This window comes from Triticum dicoccoides, chromosome 4B, assembly GCF_002162155.2.
Source record: "Triticum dicoccoides isolate Atlit2015 ecotype Zavitan chromosome 4B, WEW_v2.0, whole genome shotgun sequence".
NCBI lineage: Eukaryota > Viridiplantae > Streptophyta > Magnoliopsida > Poales > Poaceae > Triticum > Triticum dicoccoides.
In genome coordinates, this window is record NC_041387.1 from 546,854,175 (window position 1) to 546,861,878 (window position 7,704).

General features: G+C 42.5%; 1 long non-coding RNA gene across 1 annotated transcript; it reads left to right on the forward strand.

Annotated features, from left to right (window-relative positions):
* The first annotated feature begins 1,156 nt into the window (after positions 1-1,156).
* On the forward strand, positions 1,157-6,679 carry LOC119291390. Its single transcript, XR_005142393.1, has 2 exons — positions 1,157-3,370; positions 3,476-6,679. It is a non-coding gene; the product is annotated as an uncharacterized LOC119291390 (long non-coding RNA).
* The last annotated feature ends 1,025 nt before the right edge of the window (positions 6,680-7,704 follow it).

Consider the following 7,704-nt stretch of genomic DNA (forward strand, 5'->3'; position numbering starts at 1 on the left):
TTATTGTGGAAGCAGAAACACACTTGAGAAGGATTTCATTTAGTTTGTACTTTGAGTTTCAAAGTCTATTATTGACATGGATTTTCCTTCTGCTAGAGAGGCTGAATCTACATCAGAACAACGGCAAGTTAACAAACGAGGAGGCTGGAGTTGTACTGTGACTACTGTTAGATCTGGTTTTGCACTTCCGAATTTTATTTGAGAATGAATCTCGAAGGTATAATTTCTGCAAAGTGCTAGCGCGCTCCTACAGATGACAAGATTTTCTTCTTCTAATTGTAATGAGGCATGAGCCACAAACTCTTCATAAACTTTGAAGCAAAATATTGATCCCCTGCATGCATATATGATTGCAAACCAAATTTTTTTAAATCAGTTCCTTTTTACAATAATATTTTCCTGGGTGATGTAACATAAGTATATTATTGGTACAATTAAGTGATATGATTAGTACTTGATTTATCTGGGCATAAAAATGTCTGAGATAATAGCTCTAGCACTCATGCCACAATTTAAAAATGGTAGGACTATCCTTGACCCATATAGAAGTGATAACCCTCCCCCCCCATACACACACACACACACACAAACATATAGCGTTTTTTTCCCGCTGCAACGCACGGGCATTTTTGCTAGTTATGGTAACTGAATCAACTCTTATCTATCAACGCACGAGGATCCCCTCAAAAAAAAAACGCACGAGGAAAGGGGCGTCGTAGGACGTGCATAGGTGGCAGACGAAGTTGGACGAAGGCGAGGTGGGGCGCCGAGGGACTCCGATTTGTATGAAGCGAAACACGAGGAAAGAAAGCCTGAGATTGCGTCCTATTTTTACGTCCTATAATTTCTTGCACCTGATTCTAGCGCCTAATTTTTTCTCAATGCTTGATTGTGTTTCTTTTTATTATAGGCGGATGAAAGCGAGGGAGCACTTGTTGACGGAAGGTTGGACGAAAGAATTGACGTAAGAGGGGAGAGAAAACCTTACGATTTTTTAGATAGTAGATAGAAATATACAGTATATAGTAACAAAGTATTATTCTATTACCCTCGTCCTATAAGGAGGGCGGCACAGAGAAGAGGGTCGGAAAAGCCCTTGTGTATAAAAAAAGCTCCCTCACCAGCGCACCGCCGCCGGCCGGCTCCCTCCCCAGCACACCGCCGCCTCGCTCCCTCCCCAGCTCGCTGCTGCTAGGCTCCCTGCCCAGCACGCCACCGCCCCCGACTCCCTCCCCAGCGCGCCACCGCCAGGATACCTCCCAGCGCATCGCCGCCCTATTCCTTCCCTAGTGTGCCGCCGTCAGGATTCTTCCCAGCGCTCCGCCTCCCGTCTTCCTCCCCAAAGCGCTGCTGCCGCCCGGATCCCTCCCTAGAAGCCACCGCGGTCTGTTCCTGTCGTCGCCCCCCGGACATCGCCAAGCCCAGGCTGTGCCGCAACACCTCCATGAATGTGTGTGGTGCCCCGGCTCGATGCCTTTCGGCCTCCATCACCGTCGCTCCCCGAACTGCTGTCTGCTGCACAAGCAACACAGTGGGCCGTTCGACTTCCTGCCGCTGGCCGTCCTCCCTGCCGCGGGGCACCTCTCCCCCCTGCACCACCCGTGGCGACCTTCACCTACAAGCTTGGGGCAGAGCTCACCCTTCTCCACATCCTTTTCCTCTACTAATTGCAGCCGTTGGCGCCGTGGGTCGCCACAAATCAAGGTCACCGCCCCTTGGCTCTTGCTGCTCTCGACGCAGATATTTTATGCCAGTAAGGTGTTTGTGTTAATGTCTGAAAAGAGAAGAATTTTTTCCCCTGAATTTTGTTTTGTGTTAGGATGGCTAGTGACATTGGAGAATAAGTGGAGTACAAATCTAATTTTCTTGGAGGTTCATTGTGTCTCTGTCGAGCAGTACATTCTCTAAATTAAGTCTGATGTAATTGGTTAATGAAAACAAAACAATTGTTCAAATGTGCATTATAGAAAACAATTCATACAAAAAAAACAGTCAGTAGTCAGTTTGTTTTACAAAAAAGTTCACCACATAAAAAATGCAACATTCAACACAATATCCAGGAGGGTGTGAGTTGGGCATGTTTACAAACGAAAGATATGTGTCGAAAAGTTCACTTCATCTGCAGAGCATTAGATTGTCAAAAAGTAGAATGGTTGAGCTAGTTCAGGTTTTTCAGTCCATCTTTTGTTTGCTATTTGGTTCATCTAATTCCGAATCATAAGTACAATTCCCTTTATGTTCTGTATCTTCATATAACACAAAACAGGCACCGGAGGATAAGGTGAGAATATATATTAATAAAATGTGTGGTGGCATTGTCCACATTTTGAATTTAAACCACTAGCTTTTTTATACACAAGGGCTTGTCCTGGGAGAGCCCCATATAGGCATGAGCACTACTGCTACGAACTTTAATCCCCCATTTTTCCGGCCTGCAGAGCATTAGAAAAAGTTCAATTTTGGAAATCCATTCATTTCTATGGTTAGTAGACTGGTGGTTCATCTTGCTAAAACTTGCGGTTTAAAGTTTCTCTTTTTGTTACAGTAGTTCAGTGTGTATTTTAAGAAGAAAAACCAACAATGACGGCTGCACTGGAGCCGCAAGACTACTATTACTGATAGGTTTGTGAACTAATAAACATTGTTTTTATGTTCCTGTGATGTTTCATATTATTGTGAACTGATAGTTGATGCTCTTTGTGGACTGATAACTGATACTTTTTGTTACTAGTAAAGGAATATTATTTTGTTACCCTCGATCCCTTATAGGTCGTGATCTATTTCTCCGAACTGGTACGCCGAACAGGAAAGGAAAAAAAATCCCTCACACCAAATCTGGATCAAGTCAATCGAACCCCGACCCCGAGCGCCATCATCTACCACCTTCCCTGTCCGCTGCGCCTCCGGCCACCATCCCCCGACCGCCGCGCCTCCGCCCGTCTTCCCCGGCCGCCGCGCCCCCGACCATCTTCCCCCGGCTGCCGTGCCTCCGGCTACCCTCCTCGGCCACCGCGCCTCCGGCCTCCTCCCTCCGCTGTGTCGTGCCTCCGTCCACCTCCCTCCGCCGCCGCTGCGCCTCCGGCCACCTTCCCCCAGTCGTCGCGCCTCCGGCCTCCTTCCCTCCACCAGCGTCGCTCCTCCGGCCACCTCCCTCCACTGCCACCCCTTGGGCCACCTCCCTCTGCCACCATTCAGCCTCCGGCCACCTCCCTCTGCCACAATTCAGCCTTCGGCCACCTCCTTCCGCCACCACCCGCCTCGAGTCACTTCCCTTGTGGATGCACTCCCCATGAAGAAGACCCGCCGTTCGCCACCTACTGCTGGCCCAGCTCCTGGATCCACTACATCAGCGCACGCATGTTCAGTTTCGGTTTGAGTTCAACTTCAGCTATCGGTCCTTTTCTTGCGTATGTTCAGTTGGACATCTGGCGGTTCTTCAGACCAACATAGTGTGCCTTTTCAATTCATCTTGCAGGTGAAAAAAGGAGCTCCCCTTTGAGTTCAAATGGGTTCAAAAAAATGGTTTGCTACATTACAGTTAGTGTTTTTTTGTGTGTTGTTTGTGTACTCGCAGTTACTTTTTGGGCATCATTCGATCTGGACCATAGTTGCTGCAGGGATCTATTTAGTACATATAATTACAAAAACATAGTTCAAATAATATTCCCCCAAAAGTTCAATATTTAGGGTTCTGCGCGTGTCCTTACATTAGCTAATCTTCATCATGTCCAGATAATGCCTAAAGTGAAGAGATTTTATTTAATTCAACTTTTGAATGCCTTTCAGTTCATCAACTTCTCAGCTGTCCTGAGTAGCAGCATTGCTGCTACTATCAATGGGTTTGCAAGTTGCAACCATTATTGATGCATTTGTATTTCTGATCACTGATGGTTTCATGAGGATGTGCTCAAAAATTGCTACTGTAGGTTGCTCTTTGTTGCATTTGGTACCGTCAATTAAAAATCATTCTTTCTTATGTTTCTGTGTTGTCAAATAAAATCTAATGTACATGTGATGTCCAGTTTCTTTAGGTTCAGTTCAATATCTAAAATCCGTTCAGTTTAATTCTTATGCGTCGTGAAAAATACATATAACATGCTTTGTTGTCTGGGATTTGGGGGTGCCTAGTTTGGCTAAGAATGCCTTAATTACTGCTTTCTTTGCTTTGTTCAAGTGACAGAAAAAATCGGTTCGAGAATATATATGCAGGAGGTTGGGAGCAAAAAAACCTCATAATTTTTCTCGGTTCAATGATTGGAAGCAATAAAACTGTAGCTAGTGGTTTCGATGTGTCAACAGATGAACATTTCTGCTCAAATTAAGTTTGCATCAGAGATATAGCCATTTTCTTAGTGAATTTTCTTTTAGTGAAACTTATTTGATTGCTCAAGAGAAGTGTTATTTACTAGTGAATTTTCTTTTAGTGTAGAAGTCCAATATGTATTTATATCAACAGTCCGTAATGAACAGTACAATCTATGTGCTAAAACATAACAGATCAGTTCATTGTCAGTACAGGCTCTGAAGCTGCTCAGTATAGGTTGAGGAACATTTTTGGAATCACATATATATAGCGGTTGCTTCCAAATGAATTTGTCGTTGCTAGTACATTTTTGGTAGCAGATGCTTCCAAGTGAATTGCCGTTACTACTATCTACGATGTTGCTGCCATGTTTTGTTGTTCTTTGAATTTAGTATGTAACCACTGCTCATGGTAACATCAAACAACAATTTTTATATGCCTGGCATGTTTGATCTGATTTGACTCCATGACCATAGTGCAAAACAAAAAACTACAGTATCCTTGCTAGCTTACAGCTGTAATTTTGATTGCACAGTAGTTTAATTGCATCGCCATCTCCCGGTGGGGCTCTGCTGCCGGAGCACCCTGGCCATTCACAGCCACCACTCCAGGCCATTCAACGCCACCACCCCTGGCCATTCATTGCCAACAGCACCCTGGATCCCACCCCTCACCCTAGTTGTTTCAGTTATCGAGTGAGTTTTAGTCCAACTTGAGCTCCTTGAGATGATCATATAATTAACTTCAAAATTATTACATGGTCCATGTATTTTATAGCAAGTCCATGTAGTACTACATGGGAAGTACAAAAATTACTTCTAGTGAGAGTTCATTTAAATCTACAGGGTCCAGTCCCATATATCTTTTAACCAGGTTCATGGTGAAGCCCAGGGTGCTCGTCGGCGATCACAAGAAGCAGACCATCGAGAAGGAGCTGGGCGACATGGTGCAGCGGTGTGGCCAGTTCAACCACCTAGCTAATACATCATGATTTTCTCTCTTTTGCCTATGTCTCTTAGTGTGTTACCCCTTCCTCTTTTCATATAGCGTATTCTGAACATCAGATGCTTTCAAAAATGTGCCGCGCAAGTTCAAGTATAGCTGCTGCAGGAGTTCAAAAATCTGAACAGTTTAAGCTCAACCCAATTTCAAGAACTGTTTCCTTTATAAATTGTTTGAAGTTTGTGATTTTGGCTCATGGCAAGAGCTCGTTGACGATGAAGTATGTGAAGCTTCACCACCATTCACAACTCCAGTATGGTCCAGTTCGTCATGAGGATCTGGAGCTTCAACTTTTTCAGTTCATCTTTCATATGCTTTTTAGTACATCTACTTCCTCATTGTAAGTCCAATTTCCCTTTTATGTTTCCAGCTTCCCATAGAACAAACGTGTGCTTGTGGTTAAGCATGAGAAATGATCATCTGTACTGTCTCTTGGTTTATCAATTTGTAGAGCAAAACATGTACCAAAGTCAAATTCTCAAAAAAGGCTCTTCTTTGCATCTTTCAGTGCTCACTTAGGTTGGCATCAAATTATTTGTTTCTTTCGATGCTGTAAAATTATGAATTTTGGGTATATCTTTTGGTGCATATTTCTGTTTGTATAAAACTTATATGTTACATTTTCTTGAGGGTGCATATTTCTGTCTGTATAAAACTTATATGTTACATTTTCTTGAGAAAAATGGATGCATCATTCACAACCGTTTTTGATAACTAAGTAGAATGACTAGTACTGAGAGCAAGTATTCTACAAATGTACATAGTATGATTTTATTAATGGATAAGGACATGAAATCATATCTTACTTCAAAGTTTGAGCACACGACTATTTTGTATCTTTACTGTTTCTAATAGCAAGTTTTGCAATTGATCCGTCCATATGGAAGAAGGAAATCAGTCAAGAAGGAAATCAGTCCAACAGGCGCATCTAAAGTGACATGTCGTGCACCGCCCACTCGTCCTCAAGCTGCTCGTCGTGTCATGTCGGCTTGCCATCAACCACAGTTGTGGCTCAACCCCCACGGTGCTTCCCCTCTATTGCTGCCCTCACCATGCTCTCATGCGTATTGGCGGCCTCGACGAGCTGACTATGGTTTCTGCTCCTGCGTGCTGCAGTACATCGCCGAGCTGGTCACCATTTATATTTTTGTTTTAAATTCATTTGTGTTCTTGTTGTCAGGTCGCTTGCAAACTTGTTATCGTTGTTAGTTCATGTGTGTTCTTATTGTTAGGTCCTGTGCAACTTTGTTATCAGTTCATGTGTATTGTGTTTCTTTTGTCGCTTCATTAGTACATATCCACCTACAGCCCGTTCAATGATGTAAGCCACACAAGTTCAGAAAGAAATGGATAAAACAATGGTGGTGGTGAAAAGAATACAACCCATTCAATGATGTAAGCCATGCAAGTTTGAAAGGATTCACATCAGTACAAACACTAGAGGGCATGTATATTATTTGCCCTGGTGGTGAAAAGAATACAGCCCATTCAATGATGTAAGCCATGCAAGTTTGAAAGGATTCACATCAGTACAAACTCTAGAGGGCATGTATATTATTTGCCCCATGGAAATTCAAAATGGTAAAAGTTCAAGATGTAAAATGAGAGAAGTCCAGACAATTGTTGATGTTGAAAAAAAAGAAACACACAAAACATTTTGTTTGTTTTAAGAAAATGTCATTGGGTTCAACGATATAAACCAGGCAAGTTCGGCGATGGTGATACCACTATTTTGATCAATGAATAAAGGAGGAGATATTTGTCAAAAAGAAGTGTATGTTGCTACTCTTTTGAAAGAAAAAAAAGGAATTCTCGTAAAAACACGCTCAGTACAAAACCATACGGACATCAGTGCAAGTACTCTTTTTGGAACATTTCTGAATTACTCTATGAAAAATACATCAGTACAAACACACCCACATATCAGTACAAGTACTCTGATTTTTTGACAGGAAAACAACACAACGTGTCTCACCGTATTCGAAATTACTCATCAACGATTGCGAATTTATGTAATGTTTTATGTTTTCAAGTGCTCGAAGAAAATTTATGTAATGTTCGGTGCTTCTCTTTATGTAATATTTTATGTTTTCAAGTGCTTGATGAAAATTTAAGTTCCTAATAGTTCATATATTATTGCCTGAGGAGTTCATGTGTTACTGACCAGTAAAGTAAACCTATTAATCACTCTCTCAAGTGTGATGAAAAAAATGGGCAGTAAATTGATGAAAAAATATCAGCGAGTTCAAAACACGCCGAGACACGCGACAGCCACCCTAGTTCGGACGTAGTAAGTACCTCAGTACGAGTTAAAAAAGGTGGTCCGTTTGGAATAAAAGAAATGGCAGAAATTCAAATTGTAAAGTTCAAGCAAAAAAAAGAAACCCCATAAAAATCCT